Source organism: Scyliorhinus canicula, chromosome 16 (assembly GCF_902713615.1).
Source record: "Scyliorhinus canicula chromosome 16, sScyCan1.1, whole genome shotgun sequence".
Taxonomy (NCBI): domain Eukaryota; kingdom Metazoa; phylum Chordata; class Chondrichthyes; order Carcharhiniformes; family Scyliorhinidae; genus Scyliorhinus; species Scyliorhinus canicula.
In genome coordinates, this window is record NC_052161.1 from 49,417,415 (window position 1) to 49,437,859 (window position 20,445).

General features: G+C 48.2%; 1 pseudogene; it reads left to right on the plus strand.

Annotated features, from left to right (window-relative positions):
* The window catches only part of LOC119950983, a 39,603-nt pseudogene extending 20,243 nt beyond the window's left edge, over positions 1–19,360 (plus strand).
* Positions 19,361–20,445: the final 1,085 nt, after the last annotated feature.

The following is a 20,445-nucleotide window of genomic DNA, read 5'->3' on the forward strand; positions in this document are numbered from 1 at the left end:
TTAGTCTGGAAAGGATATTCTGTGGATCGAGGGGACTGAAACTCAGGTTGGGGCCTCACGGTAGCATGGTGGTTAGCATCAATGCTTCACAGCTCCAGGGTCCCAGGTTCGATTCCCGGCTGGGTCACTGTCTGTGTGGAGTCTGCACGTCCTCCCCGTGTGTGCGTGGGTTTCCTCCGGGTGCTCCGGTTTCCTCCCACAGTCCAAAGATGTGCGGGTTAGGTGGATTGGCCATGCTAAATTGCCCGTAGTGTAAGGTTAATTGTTGGGTTATGGGTATGTGGGTTTAAGTAGGGTGATCATTGTTCGGCACAACATCGAGGGCCGAAGGGCCTGTTCTGTGCTGTACTGTTCTAGAAGGGTGTGAATCAGCAGACTAGAAGATGCTGACCCTGAGTGAAAGTCTGCAAGACATCTTGGTGACAGCACTAAAAATCTTGCATCCATTACTGGTAAAAGGAGGCCAAAAAATAAATCATCCTTAGAGTAAGGCAGATTGTGTGGAAAATTTTCTGGAAAATGGGGACGCCTAGAATTCAGAGACCAATAACCAATCGACCCTTAACTAAAACAGGAAGATAGTGCCTTAGTCAGCCTTGGATAGGGCCCAGAAAGGGTACTTATCCTTAATTTCAGATTGCAACTGAAAGGGACAACCAGGAACAGAACTTGAATTCCGAAAAATGGCAATGAGAATAATCCTCTTGCTCTGAAACATGGTCAAGAGAGTTGAAACAATGAAACAAGAGTAGAAAAGCTTAACAGAGGCAAAAAAAACTCCTGCAGAAGTGAAACTTAACCGCATGGAGGGGTCTCAAAATTTTGTTAAGAATAACTAAAACCCTACAGAATAGAGGTCCAAGATCTCAGTGGATAAATGTGTATGTGTGTGTTTAATAAGGATTTGTGAAATCCTACAGAGTAGAGATCCAAGATCTGAGTGGATGAATGTGTGTGTGTATGTCTAATAAGGAATTGTGAATTTCCTTTAATGTTTGTATTTAAAAAAAAATGTATTTTGTAAAGCCGATTTTCACATAAATTGGAAGTTATAAATAGCAGGTAGAAATGTGATCAGTATTATGGGATAGTGAATCGGTATGTTCAGAACTAAATTGGTCTCAGAATAAACAGATAAAGAGTTTGTGTTGGGCAGCAGGCAGCAGTCAGCTGCTTTGCAGACTTTGAAATTGCTGCGTTGAAATTGAAACTGCATGGCTCCGCAGGGTCCTAGTGCCTGGGGATCACACAATGTCATATGCAGAAATAATGATGTTTAGAATGTTAAATACCTTGAAGAAGGAGCTTTAGAAAGTAAAGATATTAAAACCAATTGATAATACAGAGGAAATTTGGGTGAAGCTACCCATTGAGACTGCAGGGAAAATAATCTGTGAAGCTGTAAAGTGTAAAGACAAGATTGTTCAGATTCTGGGTACACATACAGTTGAATTAGAGAAGCATGGTATCTGGAGCAAAAGAAATTGTATCACAATTTCTCACTCAGGGGTGCAATGACAGAAGGAGGAGGCTTAACAGGCCTTAATTGTATGATGTACATCAATGATAAGGAAAATAAACCAGTTCAAAAAGAAATGGTGGCAAAAGAAATCCGGAAGTCCTGGAGAGGGCATTTCTGGGTTAACCAAATGAAAACAGAAGGTACAAATTAAAGAATAGGGCCCTCTCCACCCTTGATCTGTTCATTTGATTTTCAGATGGAAAAAATAAATAACGAACCAGTTCACAAGAAGGAAGAGAACTACACTCCAGAGAGGAATCCTTTAGACAGGATTGGGGGGGAAACTAATGATAAAATTGGCTACATATTTGAGGGAATTAAATGACAGAACCTGGAGGAAAACTTTACGGGTTAGAAACAAATTAAAATATCAAACTATAACTGGACAGTGAAACCTCCGGTCAGACATCTCTAACTGGACATTAGCTGATGGGTGATCTGCGGTCTCCATGGAGTATGTACTACGCGGTGGAATTATTAAGGGTCTCGGCAGATAGCAGCGACTGACGAGGAACCCCAATATGATAAATGACAATAATAAGAATTTTTGTAGCTTGATACCACGGTGGGAAAATTGTTACCAATGCAGCAAAACAATATTGCATTGAAGAGCTGAAATCGTTATTAAAAAAAAAATTCATGTAAATTGATAGGGACTGATATATATATATGATAAGGGGGGTATGTGTGTCGTTAAAGAACTTGATCCGCATTTCTAAACTGTGTGAATGTTTTAATAGAGGGGTAGTTTAGTGTGTTTTCTTGATTTAACTATATAGTACATTACAAATAATATTGATGTTGTTTATATGCCATATTTAGTATGTAATAATTATTGTTCCCAAAGCCAAGAAGGAATGTTTCGATATTGATATTAAATGTTGTTAACAGTTGAAAATATGTAAAGTTGTAGCACACAGTCTATTTGTGTGGTTAGGTAATGAATAATGTGTTAAGATAAGATTTTTTTTACTATGTATATAATAGGGAGAATTTGTTTGAAAAAGAGACGGTTCAATGTGGTTTTGCAAATGCTGTAATGGAAAATATACACTTTGTCAGAAAGATATTCTCTCATGTAAACCAGAGGTTGGCAGACTTACATGATTCACGACAATGTTAGACATTAATGGAGAAGTTAGGAATACAAGCAGGATCAATTGAACATTTTAAATTAATAAAACAAGGGGATCAGTGGGTGGTACATGATATTATAATTACCCCATTCCAATCAGAAATGGAAAACAATTTGGACGACGGGAAAATGGGACACGTAACAGCCAGTGATGGACAAAAGATCTGTTTGGTTACTGATGAACTGAGTTGTGTGCTGGTTCTAAGGGACATGAGGCAGCTTCTACGGTGCTGCTATCCCAAGGAAGTAAAATGCTTTGGAGGTAGTGGAACACACGGAAAGCTATTGTGTTACCTTCCTGAGCGGCTATGGCTATGGTTCACGGTAATTGGACTGGAACAGAAAACAAGACTCTTATTGACACTGGTCTGTGATATGCATACAAATGACCAAGATCGGGGATGTATGTTAGTACAATTGGATGGGGGGAAAATAAACCAAATTATAGTAATGTTTCAAATGTCAAGACGGGGTGTTCTGGAAAATACAGAATGTGTCATTTGAAACATAGAAGTCTGCCAATATCTGGCCTGGGAGAGTGCAGGGAAAGATCCCACAAGAGGTTGGTGGCAGCTGAAAAGAGCAGAAACTGGCCAGCAGTTCTGTCAAAAATGCAGTCAATTTCAGTCTGCCAGAATTGTTATTACAACCTGCAGCAGGAGAAAGGGAAAAAGAAAAAGAGAGTTTGCATAGATTTCTTTGTGCTGTGTTGAAGCACTGTGATGTACTGAATAGAGGGGGACCCATTGGCCTGGTTGTGTCCCACCATGCCCCTTTAAGCCCCGTAGCCCATCCCCTATCGGAGGTCCCGATCTCTCCCGCCAAAAAGTACTAAGCGCGGGCTCCCCTCGCCCCTCCCCCCACGCGCGAGGCAGGACAGAGAGCAGCAGAACGCGAAGCAGCAACAGCTGATGGCCGGAGCACGGCCCGGGGGAGCTCCGCTCCCCTCAAGGAGGTGGAAGGCTCAAAGAAACGGCAGCAAGAATGAGGAGGATGAGAAGGAAGATGTTTGTTGGTGGACTCAGCTGGGAAACAAGTAAGAAAGATTTAAGGGACTGATTTTCTGGATGTGGAGAGATTGTAGACTGCTTAATTAAAATGGATCCTGTGACTGGGCGTTCGCGGGGATTTGGGTTTATCCTCTTCAAGGATCCTGAAAGAGTAGACAGGGTATTGAATGGGGAGCACAAACTTGATGGGAGAGTTATTGATCCCAAGAAAGCTCGGGCTATGAAGGGCAAGGTTGAAATAAAATTGGCCCAACCTAAGGAAGTGTACCAGCAGCAGCAATGGGGAGGACAGAACACAGAGAACAGAGAAAACAGAGAAACAGCAACAGGAGAGAAGGGGAGGAGAACTAAAAGAGAGAGAGAGAGTCTGAAGGTCCCTACAACAAACCAGCAGCAATGGGGAGGACAGAAGACAGAGAACAGAGAAAACAGAGAAACAGCAACAGGAGAGAAGGGGAGGAGAACTACAAGAGAGAGAGAGAGAGTCTGAAGGTCTCTACAACAAACCAGCAGCATCCAGAATCACTAATCGTTTTTCCTTTCTGTAAAGAAAGTGTTTGCAACTTAAAGAAAAAAAAAGTATAATAATAAAATAACTTAACCTGAAAAAGTGGTTATTAGCTTACTTCACTTCCTTAATAACGCAGGACCCAGGACATCGATGCTATTAAGGGGTAAGTAGGTAAAATTCTTCGGTGAAGGTATGGGTTATACCGGGGAATAACTTGGAAATATAGTTTGACCTGAATAGCACCCACAGAAGCCTGCATCGGAGTCAGGGAGTGAGAATCCCTGTTCACCATTTGGAATATCGGCCCTTTTTGGTATAGGGGGAATTCTAAGACAGAGTGGTGAATTTACAAAAACAGCCCCTGTTTCGCGAGCCAGGAATGGGCTGGCTTCGCCCGACACTACAATTTCCAGCACGTGACGTCCAGTCCCCTGTACCCCCAATCCAATGGGAAGGCGGAAAAGGGGGTCCACATCGTTAAGCGGCTCCTCAGCAAGGCCCCGGACGCCGGCTCAAATTTCCATCTTGCTCTGCTAGCCTATTACTCCGCCCTGCTCTCCACCGGCCTGTCGACTGCTCAGTTGCTAATGAACCGCACCCTCAGAACGACGGTGCCGTCAATTCTCGCTCCCAACCTCGATTATTTCCCCGTGCTCCACTGCATGAACATGTCTCAACTGCAGCAGAAAACTTCCTACGAATCACGGGCTGCTTCCCGACGTCCATCCACGCGACAAGGTTCGCATCCACCTCCCGGATGGTGGCTGGTCTGCGCCTGCTGTCGTTCTAAGGCAGGTGGCCTCCCGCTCCTTCCTGGTCCGCTTACCAGATGGATCCATTCGGCGCCGCAACAGGCGTGCTCTTCGCCTGGTTCCAGGGTCGTCACGGGATCCTCCGATCAGCTCTTCTACTGATCCCACCATGGACTGTGTGGCGCCTCCGCATCAGCAAATGTGTGGACGACTGCGTGCCAAAGAAAGCAGTACGTATGTTCCCCAACCGGAAACCATGGCTCAACCGCAAGATTGACTCCCTACTGAAGGACAGATCTGAGGCGTTCAAGGCAGACGACCCTGTCCTACACAAGAAATCCAGGTACGACCTCCGCAAAGCCATCCGAGATACCAAGAGAGAATATCAAACTAAGCTAGAGTCACAGACAGACTCTCGGCGGTTGTGGCAAGGCCTAAACAACATAACGGGCTACAAAGCGAAGCCGAGCAGTATCTCTGGCAGCAGCGCACCCCTCCCCGATGAACTTAATGCATTCTATGCTCGGTTTGAGCAGGTAACCAACAATCCGCTATCGATTGCCCCAGCAACCCATAATTCACCCATACCCACCATCACAGTTTCCGAAGTCAGATCGGCCTTCCTGAAAGTGAACCCACGGAAGGCGATGGGCCCGGACGGGATCCCTGGTCGTGCACTCAGAGCCTGCGCATACCAGCTGGTCTTTAACCTATCCCGACTCCACTCTGAGGTCCCCACCTGCTTCAAGAAGACCACCATCATACCGGTACCAAAGAAGAACCAGGCAACGTGCCTCAATGACTACCGCCCGGTGGCCCTGACGTCAGTTGTAATAAAGTGCTTCGAGAGGCTGATCATGAAGCGCATCACCTCAATACTCCCGGAATGCCTTGACCCACTTCAATTCGTTTACCGTCGCATCCGGTCCACATCAGACGCCATTTCCCTGGCCCTACACTCATCCCTAAAGCATCTCGAAAACAAGGACTCCTACATCAGACTCCTATTTATTGACTACAGCTCCGCCTTCAACACCATAATCCCAGCCAAGCTCGTATCAAAGCTCCAAAACCTAGGACTTGGCTCTCCACTCTGCAACTGGATCCTTGACTTTCTGACCAATAGACCACAGTCAGTAAGAATGAACACCAACACCTCCTCCACAATAGTCCTCAATACTGGTGCCCCGCAAGGCTGCGTACTTAGCCACTACTCTACTCACTGTACACACACGACTGCATGGCAAAACTTGGTTCCAACTCCACCTACAGGTTTGCTGACGATACGACCATAGTGGGCCGGATCTCGAATAACGACGAGTGCGAATACAGGAGGGAGATAGAGGACCTAGCGGAGTGGTGTAACGACAACAATCTCTCCCTCAATGCCAGCAAAACTAAAAAGCTGGTCATCGACTTCAGGAAGCAAAGTACTGTACACACCCCTGTCAGCATCAACGGAGCCGAGATAGAGATGGTGAGCAGTTTCAAATTCCTAGGGGTACACATCATCAAAAATCTATCCTGGTCCACTCACGTCGACGCTATCACCAAGAAAGCACAACAGCGCCTATACTTCCTCAGGAAACTAAGGAAATTCGGCATGTCCACATTAACCCTTACCAACTTTTACAGATGCACTAAAGAGAGCATCCTATCTGGCTGCATCACAGCTTGGTATGGCAACTGCTCGGCCCAGGACCGCAAGAAACTTCAGAGAGTCGTGAATACTGCCCAGTCCATCACACAAACCTGCCTCCCATCCATTAATTCCATCTACACCTCCCGCTGCCGGGGGAAAGCAGGCAGCATAATCAAGGATCCCTCCCACCCGGCTTACTCACTTTTCCAACTTCTTCCATCGGGCAGGAGATTCAGAAGTCTGAGAACACGCACGAACAGACTCAAAAACAGCTTCTTCCCTGCTGTTACCAGACTCCTAAATGACCCTCTTATGGACTGACCTCATTGACACTACACCCATGTCTGCTTCATCCGATGCCAATGCTTATGTAGTTACATTGTATATCTTGTGTTGCCCTCTTATGTATTCTTATTTATTTTCTTGAATTCTGTTTCATTCCCTTTTCTTCCCATGTACTGAATGATCTGTTGAGCTGCTTGCAGAAAAATACTTTTCACTGTACGTCGGTACACGTGACAATAAACAAATCCAATCCAATCCAACCCAATCCAATCCGGTTACTCTGCCTGCCCCTGACGGCTCCTGAGCCGGCAGCCATTGCCCCACCCTTGAGGCGGTCAACCAGAGTTCGTCGCCCACCTCAGAGACTGAACTTATGAACTCTGTACACATGTGGACTCTCTGAAATGTTTTTTTCCCTATATCCTTTATTGTTGCATTCGTTATCCAGTGATTTGTAAATAGATTTGTTGGTTGTTGCAGTTCATAGTAGCCATCTGCACCAGGCACCTACCTCTGTAAATAGTCTTGTTCCCTGTATATAGCTTTGTACATATGTCTTCGCACCTCACATGTAGCTAGCTACATTCTCCACACACCCACACTATTTATTATCACATGCCTATATCAACATTTTTGTTCTAAAAGGAGGATGTCATAATATACACCAATATATCATGGTGCAGACACACACTGATGGACACACACAGGGACCAATCAACATGTACAAACACCGCAGCCAATCACCAGTTAGAATACACACACTATAAAGGCAGAGGGCACCATGGTTCCCGCTCATTCTGGGTGCTGCCTCTCAGTGTAACAGGAACTCATCCAGCCCAGCACAGACTTACAACACGGGCTGAGAGAATCAACTGGGTCGGACAAGGCTTAGGTCTCTAGTTTAAGTTAGCATCATTTGGACCCACAGTCATCGTGTGTTAGTTAGAAGTAGTTAATAAAATTGAGTTGAACCTTCATCAGTGTTGGAAGTGTCTGTTTATCTCTCAAGTCTACACGAGCCAACACTTCAGAACAGATGGGGCGGTGGACCCATGGAGTTTCCTGCACCCGGAAGAAAAGGAGTTCTCGTTCTTTTCGTAGGTACACAAGGTATACACCCGTATCGACTTCTTTGCAGTGGGGAAATCGGTGCTTCCAGGGATCACGGGAATGGACTACTCCGCGATCGTTATTTCCGACCACGCTCAACATTATATTGATGTGAGGTTGGAGACAGGCCGGGCCCAGCGCCCACATGGAGGCTGGACACGGTCCTCCTGGCCGACAAGGCTTTCTGCCAAAAAATATCGCAGGCCATAGGCGATTACGTTAGTAACAACCAAAACGGGGAGGTCTCATCTTCCCCGTTTTGGGAGGCACTGAAGGCCGTGATCAGAGGAGAGATCATAGCCTACATGGGAAGTAGAGGTAGGGAGGAGAGGATGGCCAGGCAACAGCTGGTGGACTCCAGTCTGGAAGTCGATAGAAAGTACTCCGAGACCCTGACCTTAGAGCTGCTGGCGGAGAGGAAAAAGCTGCAAATGGACTTTAACCTGCTATCCACTAGGAAAGCAGTGTACCAACTCCGCCAGACACCGGGGACCTTCTACGAACACAGAGACAAGGCTGGCTGCCTATTGGCTCACCAGCTGAGAAAGCAGGCAGCCACGAGGGAAATAGCGCAGGTTAAGGACAGCAAATGGCAGACTGGTAACAGAGCCAAAGGAGGTCAATTGGACATTCGAGACCTTCTACCAGAGATTGTACACCTCCGAGCCCCCCGACAGGGACACGGAAATGAAACAGACAGACTGTAACTACCAGCGGTGGGGGAAGGCAGACGGGGGGGAGCTGGAAGCACCAATAGACCTGGGAGAAATCGTGGAGAGCATCAGCTCCATGCAGACGAGGAAGGCACCGGGACCCGACAGGTTCCCGGCTGACTTCTACAAGACATTCGCACCAGTCCTGGCCCCACACCTAAGGGAAATGTTCGCGGACTCACTGGCATGGGGCACCCTGCCCCCAACACTAGCGCAGGCCACAATCTCACTAATATCCAAAAAAGATAAAGACCTGACGGAATGTGGATCATACAGACCCATTTCACTGCCGAACGTGGATGCGGAAATACTCGAAAAGGTACTGGCCAAAAACTGGAGGGCTGCGCACCAGAGGTGGTCGCAGAGGACCAAACGGGCTTTGTCAAGGGTAGGCAGCTCACAGCAAACATCAGGCAGCTGCTGAATGTGATAATGACCCCCCTCCCCCGGGGACAGAACACCAGAGCTACAGAGAGGAACAAGACAGGGCTGCCCCCTGTCCCCACTCTTGTTCGCGTTATCGATCGAACCCCTGGCGATAGCCCTGTGGGACGCAAAAAGCTGGAAGAGAATCTGGAGAGGAGACAGAGAGCACAGAGTCTCACTCTATGCAGATGACCTGCTCCTCTATGTCTCAAAGCCACAGGAGGGACTGAAGGCAATACTGCAAATACTGAAGGAGTTTGGAACCTTCTCGGGCTACAAACGTAATCTGGGCAAAAGCGAGACATTCCCAGTGAACCCTAAAGGGGGAAGCAAAGAGCTGAAGGGGCTCCCGTTCAAAATGACCCAGAACAGATTCCGTTACCTGGGGATCCAAATAGCCAGAGACTGGACACAGATCCACAAGTGGAACTTGACCAGCCTGGTGGAGGAAGTAAGAAGAGACCTTCAATGGTGGGGCTCACTCCCACTCTCCCTGGCGGGAAGAGTGCAGACGATCAAGATGAAGGTACTGCCAAGGTTCTTCTTCCTCTTTAGATCCATTCCGATCTTCATCCCCATGGCCTTTTTCCAAAACATAGACAGGCTAATCATGGCGTTTGTGTGGCGGGGGCAAGAACCTGAGAATTCTCAAACCGACACTGCAAAGAGGGAAAGTCAGAGGGAGCCTGGCTCTACCGAACCTACAATACAACCACGGGGCAACAACGGCAGAAAAAGTGAGGGGATGGGTACAGGAACCCGACACAGATTGGGTACAAATGGAGGAGGCATTCTGTAAAGGAACAACCCTCCGGGCCCTGGCCACAGCAGCACTCCCATCTTCCTCAACAAGGTACACAACAAGCCCAGTGGTAGCGGCCACGCTGAGAACATGGACCCAGTTGAGACAGCACTTTGGGATAACCATACTGGTTATCCCCCATCTTCGGCAATCACAGATTCCCCCCAGCCATGCTGGATACCACCTTCAAAAAATGGAGGCGGGACGGGGGCACACTGACGGTCGGGGACTTCTAAGTAGGGCGCAGACTGGTGACACTGGACGAACTGACGAGGAAGTGCAAACTAGCAAGGGGACAGGAATTGAAACACCTTCAAATACAACACTTCCTCCGCAAAGAGACAGTAGGGTACCCCGGGTCCCCAGAAAGCACACTACCAGAGGACCTAATAGGCACAAGCAGCAAGAAAGGGAGGCTATGTGGGAAAATATACGGACAGCTACTGGGCAGAGCCCGGACTCCACTGAATGGGACCAGACAAAAATGGGAGGACGAACAGGGGACAGAGGTAGGGTGGGGATTGTGGAGCGAAGCACTGAGCAGGGTGAGCTTCACCTCCTCCTGCGCAAAGCTAAGCCGAATGCAGCTCAAATTGGTGCACAGAGCGCACCTGACCAAAACCCGAATGAGCAGGTTCTTCCCGGAGGTGGAGGACAAATGTGAACGCTGCCAAAGGGGCCCGGCCAACCACACCCACATGGTTTGGGCTTGCCACAAGCTTGCTGGGTTCTGTACAGCCTTCTCCGAGGCAATGCCCAAGGTTGTGGGGGTGAGGGTGAAGCCATGCCCAATAGTGGCAATCTTTGGGGTATCAGAGCAGCCAGAGTTACAACTGGGGAAGGAGGCCAACGCCCTTGCTTTCGCTTCCCTAATCACACGCCGGAGAATCCTGCTCAGCTGGCGATCAGCAGCACCACCCAAAGCTGCAGACTGGCTCACCGACCTCTCAGAATTTCTCCACATGGAGAAGATTAAGTACGCCATCCGAGGGTCAGAGGAAGGCTTCCTGGATACTTGGGGGCAGTTTGTCGGCCTGTGCCAAAACCTGTTCGAGGCCAGCAGCGAGGAGTAAGCCAAGGGAAAAAAAAGATGAAGAACCAAAGGACTGCGCGACCCGGGGGGGGGGGGGGGGGGGGGGGGGGGGGGAGAAAAATGGGTAAATGAAATGAAAATTACTTATTGTCACGAGTAGGCTTCAATGAAGTTACTGTGAAAAGCCCCTAGTCGCCACATTCCGGCGCCTGTCCGGGGAGGCTGGTATGGGAATCGAACCGTGCTGCTGGCCTGCTTGGTCTGCTTTCAAAGCCAGCGATTTAGCCCAGTGTGCTAAACAGGAAACCGCAAGAGAAGAGGAAGGGAGGAAGGGTGCTGAAACCAATATGGTGGGGGGGGGGGGGGGGGGGGGGGGGAGGGGGCCCGGGGGGGGGGGGGGGGCTGTGAGGGGGAAGGGGGGATTCTTGAAGGGACAAGGGAGGCCAAAACTCACATTCATGCCTGAGGTAACTGCCTTTCGTCTATCTTGTAGTGCTCTGATTTTTAGTATTTCAATGTCCAACTGAGAATAATTTACCGATGTTTTCAACTCCCCCTTTATTACTGCATAATTTCTTCATTTAAATGCACTGACATTGATTCAAGGAGGTGGACCAAAATGATCACACTGAGGCGAGATATACTAATTAGTGTGACATTAGGATGGGATGCATTCATTTCTTCAAGAATAAGCTGGATTTTTCATCTTGAGGTAAACAGTGAGAGTTGGGAAATTTCCGCCTCATGAGAAAGTTTTCATTCCGGGCAGGGCAGGTGCATGCTGGAATCATATCCTCTATCTCCGGAAAGAGCTCAGAAACAACAACCAAAGCCGTTGGGTGCCGAGGCAGGCTGTTTATAAAATGTGCCTTGGTGCTTTGGGACCCATCCCAGTTATGATAGGAATAGTGAGACCCTCCGGGTCTCTCACCCCTCATCCTTCCACACCCTTCACCCCCGCACCCCACTCCCCTCCCCGCCCAAGAACCAACTGAAACAACTGGGATTGAGGAAGGCAGAGTGTAGCTAACGAGCACATCAGACAAAAATAACAAATTAGATCACCTAGGGCAGCATGGCAGCACAAGTGGATAGCACTGTGGCTTCACAGCAGCAGGGACCCAGGTTCGATTCCCTGCTGGGCCACTGTCTGTGTGGAGTCTGCACGTTCTCCCCGTGTCTGCGTCGGTTTCCTCCGGGTGCTCCGGTTTCCTCCCACAGTCCAAAGATGTGCAGGGTAGGTTAATTGGCTATGATAAATTGGCCTTGGTGGCCAAAAAAAGGTTAGGAGGGGTTATTGGGTTACGGGGATCAGGTGGAAGTGAGGGCTTAAGTGGGTCGGTGCACACTCGATGAGCCGAATTGCCTGCTTCTGCACCGTATGATCTATGTATAACCAAGTTCACACTGGTTTTGGCGAAATGCCAAGTAATAGTTGTGGGTTCCAACTGTCCCCATCAAAGAGATTCAAACAGATGTCAGTGTTTTCAGTGTTGAATCAAACATAAGCAACAAGATCACAAATGTTCTGACAAGCAACATACTGGTGATTACAGAGTAGCAGTGCCAACTTTATCAGATGACTGAAACCCTCACCAAGTGGAAAGTCAGCATTGGGTTCTGCCATTGACTGTTGGCTCTTTAATTCAGATGCATGTTAATGAACAACGTGAACATCAACCACTTCAGAAGATTGCTTTCTTGATCATGGATTTATTAAATATTTTATTTCTGATTAATCTCTGTTCCTGCTCTACCAGTGACCTTGTTCTGCTCCACGATTTCTTACCAAATCCTTGTTTTTTTTTATCTTTCTCATATTCAGCGTTAGAACAAAGAATAAAAATAGGTACAGCAGAGGAACAGGCCCATCTGCCCTCAATGCCTGTGCCGACCATGCTGCCGGTCAAACCTGAAACCTTTTATACTTCTGTATCCCTTTATTCCCAGCCTATTCATGTATTTGTCAAGACGCCCCGTAAACATCACTATTGTACCTGTTCAACCACCTCCTTTGGCAGCGAGTTCCAGGCACCCACTACCCTCTGTGCAAAAAAACTGCCCTCGCACATCTTCCCTAAACGTTGCCCCTCGCACCTTCAAACTATGTCCCCGAGTAATTGATTCTTCCACCCTGGGAAAAAGCTTCTAACCATCTACTCTGGCAATGCCCCTCATAATTTTGTAGATCTGTTATCTCTCGTTTTCCTGCAACTCCTAAATTGCTTTCTTTCCACTGAAATGATCAGTTCTCCTTCAAATTCCCAGGACAGGAACTTAACAAAAAATGGCCAAGTGTCCGTTCTGGTGAGATAAACGGTGCGAAACCCACCAACACCATTGCCGGGAAATCTCATGGAATATAAGCCTCTGCACAAAAGTTTTTTTCTTCACGTGGCTCACGCCATGCTCTTGGCAGCCTCTTGAGCCCTTCAGCTGGCCAGGGAGGAGCAGGACCGCCCCTATGCTGATGGTGAAGTGGGGGTTGTGAGCAAAAGTGAGAACCCGAAGGACAAACTAGGTCATTCCTCAAATCTCATGTGAGGTAATATCTCGCTTCATTTGCCCCTGTGCTGGACTAATTCATGGACTAATGCCATCTCCCTTCCCTTGCGGGGCAACCAGATGAGCAGCCCGGACCATCCTCATGTTCTCTGGGTACCGCAGATCTGAGCAGCTCAGAGGGTGAATTGTCAGACGTCACCATAGAAGTGGTGCCACGTCTCTCATCCATCCCCTCCACCAGCACAGATGCTCGCACCTCGGTGGGGTTGAGTAGTAGACAGACTTTCTGGGTCACTCACTGGTGAGAACCTCATGAGATGATCTACAGTAATGGAGACAGGGATGTCCCAGGGATCCAGCACTCGGATGGATGGCAGAGCCCTGGACATTGCTGAGCCCCTCGTTAATGACCTGCCCTGGGTCCAGTCGTCGCAGAGCTGATGGAACAGCAAAGGCAGAGTCATGAGAATCAGGAAGGGATGACAGCATCCCTCCATGGACTGCAAGGCTGATTGGAGGAGGTCAATGCACAAGGCAAGGGTGATGTCCACAGTGGAGGTCTTGGTGCAGGATAAAATGGGGGATGATCGCTCCATGGCTTAGCTCATGACCTCCGTGGCTGAGGCATTAGCTTCATGGTGCAGGGTTTCAACTGCACGTTGCAGGCACTGGTGGGAATCCACACGTGTGCGTGCCAGGGGATGGTGGAGCTTCTGGATCTCACTCCAGCTTCCCTTTTATTCCCTATAACATTGTTTTTAGAACTTTTTCCCCAGGACCTACTTTTGCCAACCGACTGACCTTCATGACACACGCCACGTTCGCTAACCTATAATGTGAAAGGGAAGCCTGCTTGTTCCTCACAATCTGACTTGAATCAGGTTCACGGGAGGAGAGGGCAATGCGCATATGAAGTACAGAGTTCAGCCAGTTCCTTTATGCCATTTACATCTTTGTGAGAATGAAAAATCCAATCTTGCACATGTAGATCAACATGAAGGGCAATAGCAACAAATACTTGTTTTACTCAGCACTAGATACTCCTGGGAGCTGCTACTCCAGAATGCTGACAACCTCATGGACTTCTGGCGTGCTTATAATGTGCTGTCACAGGTCAGGTACTGCAGCTTAGTCTTTTCATTTGGAGTCAGCTGTAAGTAAATAACTCACTCTGGCATCTTAACTTCAAAAGGAATTATTCACTCATCACTTCTTTCAAAATCTGCAACTTCTCTTCTCAATTACCAGTTCTTCCCTGCATGTAAAACACATGGGCTTTGCATCCTTATTTGCATTGGTACAATTGACAAAACCATCCCTCAAGAAATCACCTTGATACTGATTTGTTCCCGAGTTAAATTTCTTCTTTGTAGGCTGTTCACCAGAGGCCCTGGAACTCTGTACAGCACCAACACTATCACTGCTCTGTCTTGCAATGGATTTTCCTGAGCAGATTCAGATGTGAGATCCTGGCCAATAGGCATACTTCCTATTTGTGTCTCTGGCCATCTCTTCCTTGTAACAAACTGATCGATCTTCACAGCCCTCTTGCCTTGCTTGCTAGTAGCTATAAAATGGCAGATGCTCTCCTCCGCGATTTGGGGCCAAAAGCATCTACATACAGGGCACTTGACATGAAGTGTACATGCAGGGTGCGAGAACCCCACACCTCTGTAGCTAATGGTCAGAAGACTGCACACAGCCTCATTTTGTTCTCAGTTAATAGCTGGTAGTGGACGCAATTTTCAATTTAAATGCCGGTAGCGGCCATTGGACACTTCTCCCGCGATCGAGACCACCGCAGAAATGCTGCGTCCCTTCTGACACCCCAAAAGAGAAGAGCACCAAAATGAGCGATGACGGTTCCTTGTTAGAGCCCAGTCTCTCAGCCCCGCACTCCTCTGGAACCTCCACCCATATGCTTCCACATCAGAGAGTGCCTCTCTGCTAGGACACTCACACTGGCAAACCCCCACAGCTGTCCCTCTAAACTCCCAACAGGATTAGGCGCCTGGACCCTCGAGAGTCTCAGTAACCTTTCTCCTGATCTTTCCCCAATCCCTCCTCCACCTCTCCACACCTTACAGTAGGTAACAGGGCTATTGAGTGAATGGAAGGGACCAGCATTTGCCACCCCACAAGGCACCTCAAAGAAGCCCCCCATCAGGGTGAGTGATGGTACACTTAACCATGAAGCCTTGCATTGTGGTACACATCAGTGTGATCTGTGTGAGGTTAATTCTTGTGTGAGCATTGGAGTTCAATACTTGGGACACCACTATGTTGCGTGAAACCAAATAAACTAAATTAAAATATCTGAAGGACAAAGTAAACCTGGGAAGCCCCTTACAGGGATACAGCCTTAAACCAAAACATATCACAAATTAAACTGAAAACATCAAACTAAACTGTGATTTAAAGGGTCAATAAAGCATTTCAGACCCTGAAGTGCTCACCTGGCATGGAAAGCCTCGATAGTGCCCGTGGACACTGCATGCTCCATCTTCAGGGGCACCCGGTTGTGTATGTAGCTGCAGTAGAGGGGCAGACAGTCGTGGCAGACAACCCCTCGATTTCCCGCTGCCCCTCTCCGCACTGCAAGTGTCTCCGACTCCAACTAGTTTGATTGAACCAAATAAACGAAATTAAGCCATCTGATGGACCAATTAAATGTTTGGTCAGATCCAGGAACAGGTTGTATTTTAGAGCCCAATCAACTCAACAGAAGAACAGAAATTAACTGAGGGATAAATTAAAAAGGGCCACCCCTGAAAGACAAACAGAGCACAGCACAGAAAGAACAAAGAGGAATGGAAACTTAAAAACATTAAATCATAATGTGAAAACTGGGGTCGATGAAACAGTCCAACCCCTGCAGTGCCCACCGAGCACGGAAGGCCTCAAGTGTGCCCATGGACACCGCATGCTCCCTCTCCAAGGATATCCGGCAACGAATAAACCCACGGGGCCTCACGGTAGCATGGTGGTTAGCATCAATGCTTCACAGCTCCAGGGTCCCAGGTTCGATTCCCGGCTGGGTCACTGTCTGTGTGGAGTCTTCACGTCCTCCCCGTGTGTGCGTGGGTTTCCTCCGGGTGCTCCGGTTTCCTCCCACAGCCCAAAGATGTGCGGGTTAGGTAGATTGGCCATGCTAAATTGCCCGTAGTGTAAGGTTAATGGGGGGATTGTTGGGTTACGGGTTACGTGGGTTTGAGTAGGGTGATCATTACTCGGCACAACATCGAGGGCTGAAGGGCCTGTTCTGTGCTGTACTGTTCTAAGTTCTAAGGAAGAGGGACAGACAATCCGATCGGATGGCCTCCTCAGTCGCCCGCTGCCTGGACCTGTTTATGGCAAGCTTTGCCAGGCCCAGGAACAGGTTCACGAGGAGGTCCTCCGCTTTCCCAGCCCGTCGCCGCACCGCACGTGTCTGGGACTCCAACTATTTTGATTGAACCAAATAAACTAAATGAAACAATCTGAGGGAACAATTAAAAGTTTGGTCAGGCCCAGCAACAGGTTCATGAGGAGATCCTCCTCCCTTACAGCCCCTTTCTGCACTAGGTGTGCCTGTGTCTGCAAGTGAGTACTTGGTGATGGATTAAAATGAGGTTCCTGGGCTCCTGTGGCATGATTTGCACTACTCCACCAGAGAGAGAGAAGGGCAGGGGTGAAAATTGCAAATCCCAATCATGCTGAACAGAATCACGTTTTTTGATTCACTCCGGATGTTGAACCTGCACCGCGTTTCTCACTGATGGCTAGTGCAGACTCACAATCGCCCGCCTATTGTTTTGCCCTTTTATCTCCAACCTGCACAAATATTAAGAAAAAAGAAATGTAATGTTGGCTGTTGTTATGTAAGCTTTATGAATGTATAATTGTATGGGAGACAATCCTCAATGGAACTGGAAGAAATGAATTATGTTCAATTTTGCAGAAGTATTTTTAAATGTTGACAAACTTATTTGTTGTTTTACCCACCCAAGGACTCATGGAAGGTGGGAATTAATCAGAATAAACAAATGGAGATGTTAATGTACTTTGGGATATGATATTCTTCAAATGCATTAAAATAAATCCGACTGATAATATTATCCCTATCTTTGCTAATTATAATGCTGCACTTAATAATAATATTTTTTCTTGTCACAAGTAGGCCTTCAATAACATTGCAATGAAGTTACTGTGAAAATTCCCTAGTCGCCGCATTCCGGCACCTCTTCAGGAACATGGAGGGAGAATTCAGAATGTCAAAATTACAAACAGCACGGGTGGGATTATCCAACCCCCACCGAGGGGTTGGAGAATCACCCCTGGCCGGCGTCAATCGCGCCCCTACCGTGTCCCAAATTCTCCGACCCCCCGAGATTCGGCGGTGGCGGGAATCGCGCCGCGCAGGTCGGCGGGCCCCCCGTGGCGATTCTCTGGCCCGCAATGGGCCGAAGTCCCTCCGCTGACAAGCCTCTCCCGCCGGCGTAGTTTAAACCACCTACCTGACCGGCGGGATTGGTGGTTCAGGCGGGATCCGGGGTCCTGGGGTGGGGGGGGGGCAATCTGACCCCTAGGGGTGCCCCCACGCTGGCCTGGCCCGCGATCGGGGCCCACCGATCAGTAGGCGGGCCTGTGCCATGGGGGCACTCTTTTCCTTCCGCTTTCGCCATGGTCTTCACCATGGCGGAGGCGGAAGAGAGCCCCTCCCCTGCGCATGCGCCGGTATGGCGTCAGCAGCCACTGCCACTCCGGCGCATGCGTGGACATACGCCGCCCAGAGAAGTCCTTTCGGCCCCTGCTGGCGTGGCGCCAAAGGCCGTCCACGCCAGCTGGCGGAGTGGGAACCACTCCGGCGCAGGCCTAGCCCCTCAATGTGAGGGTTTGGCCCCTAAAAGTGCGGAGAATTCCGCACCTTTGGGGCGGACCGACGCCAGAGTGGTTCACGCCACTCCGACACACCATTGGCGTGTAAAACAGGCAGCCAATCAGATCACATTGATGCCAACAGATGGATTAGGTTAGAAATGTCCCCAATGCTTTTGTTATATTCAGTCCCAGTCTCATAAATGAACATAAATCTCTAAATTTGCTGACCAAACAGTGACCAAACAATGCTCATTTCGGGGAATGCACGGTGCTCTTGTGACTGTGTTCAGAGGATGCATTGTTCTGACACAGCTGGCTTCAGAGAATTCACTGCACTAACACTGCCATGATCAGGATCAACATTGAGCCACTTCAAGAGCTGAGCATGCTCACAACCTTCCACCAATGCTTTCACCAAAATCTTCAAAGCCTTCATTCGAATGGAGTGATGTAAAACTGAAAAGAGCTGAAGACCGCAATCATCTCAAGCTGTGAAGGAGCTATTAGCTGCAAGACTGGTTCAAGCCGAACGACCACGCCATCCAAGATCTCATTGACAAGAAGGGGAAAGCTCTCTGCATCTGGCGAAATGACATCGCCAGCAAGGCAAAGAGGAGAGCTCATCAATCAGCAAAGACACAGGTACCAGGAAAAATTAGGGATTTCAAGAACCAATGGTGAACTGAGAAAGCTAAGGAGATGCAATCCTCGCCAACAAGCATGACAGTTAGGACTTCTTCAGTGCCACCATATATGGACCCAACACCCGAAGCCTCAAACCAGTGCAGAGTAAGGACAGAATCCTTTTGTGAGACAGAGAATTCTTCAATGGAGATAACACTTCAAAGGGCTCCCAAACCATGATACAATCATAGATGAAGATATGTTCAAGGAATTCTCCCAACTCTACAGCAAAGAGGATTATCGACTCCCACCAAGAGTGGATGAAATTGAAGCTGCCATTAAACCAGTGAAGAATCAAAAAGCCGTGGACGGAATTCCAGTGGATATTTTCAAACATGGAGGAGAAGAACTCACTCGTCGTCTCCATTAGATGTTCCTGAAAATCTGGAATTGAGAATTCACTGTCGACCTCAGGAATGGCATCATCGCCACCGTCTTCAAGAAAGGATTGTGGGAACTACCGAGTACTTTTCCTACTCTCCATCGCGGGAAGATCATAGCCGCCTTCTCCCACTCTCAGATGAAAATCTTCCAGAAAGCCAATGTGACTTTCAATCAAACCATAGAACAGCTGATTTGATTTTCACTGCTCGACACCTTCAAGAGAAATTCCAGGAGCAACGTCAGCTACTCTACATTGGCCTTCACCGATCTGACCAAGATCGACTTTTTCAATAGGGAAGTGTTATGGAAGACCTTGTCAAAGGACGGCTGTTGAGAGAAAAAAATGAAATGAAAATCATTTATTGTCACGAGTAGACGTTAAATTAAGTTACTGTGAAAAGCCCCTCGTCGCCACATTCCGGCGCCTGTTCAGGGAGGCCGGTACGAGAATTGAACCGTGCTGCTGGCCTGCCTTGGTCTGCTTTAAATGCCAGCTCTTTAGCCCTGTGCTAAACCAGCCCCGTGGAGTGTAGATGAAAGTCATCTACATCTTCCGACTCCTCCATGACAAGTTGTTAGCGACATTCCACATCGATGGAAATAAGACATAAACTTCTGAGGTCAAGTCTGGAGTCAAGCAGGGATGTGTCATCTGCCCCCCCCCCCCCACCCTTTCCCCATCATCATCGTCACCATCCTTCACCTTGTCAAGAACAAGTTTCCCGGTGGCGTAGACATGGTTTACAGAATGGATGGAAAACGTTTCAACCTCAACCAGTTGAAATCCAAGAAGAAAACAACACCGACTTCGCTAATGGAACTTCAGTATGTGGAGGGAATCGCCATTTCCATTCTCTAAGGTAAGAACCTCCGAGCCATGGTTGACACATTCGCGGAAGCATATCAAAGAATGGGTATCGGGCTCAACCTTAAGAAGACGCGAGTCCTTTACCAACCCACCCCAGGGCAAGATCCGGTCTCTCCCTCCATAAGGATGAATGGAGAAACCCTCCAAAATGTGGAACATTTCTACACCCAACTCCCTCTGTTCCTGATGCCCTTTAAAATTGT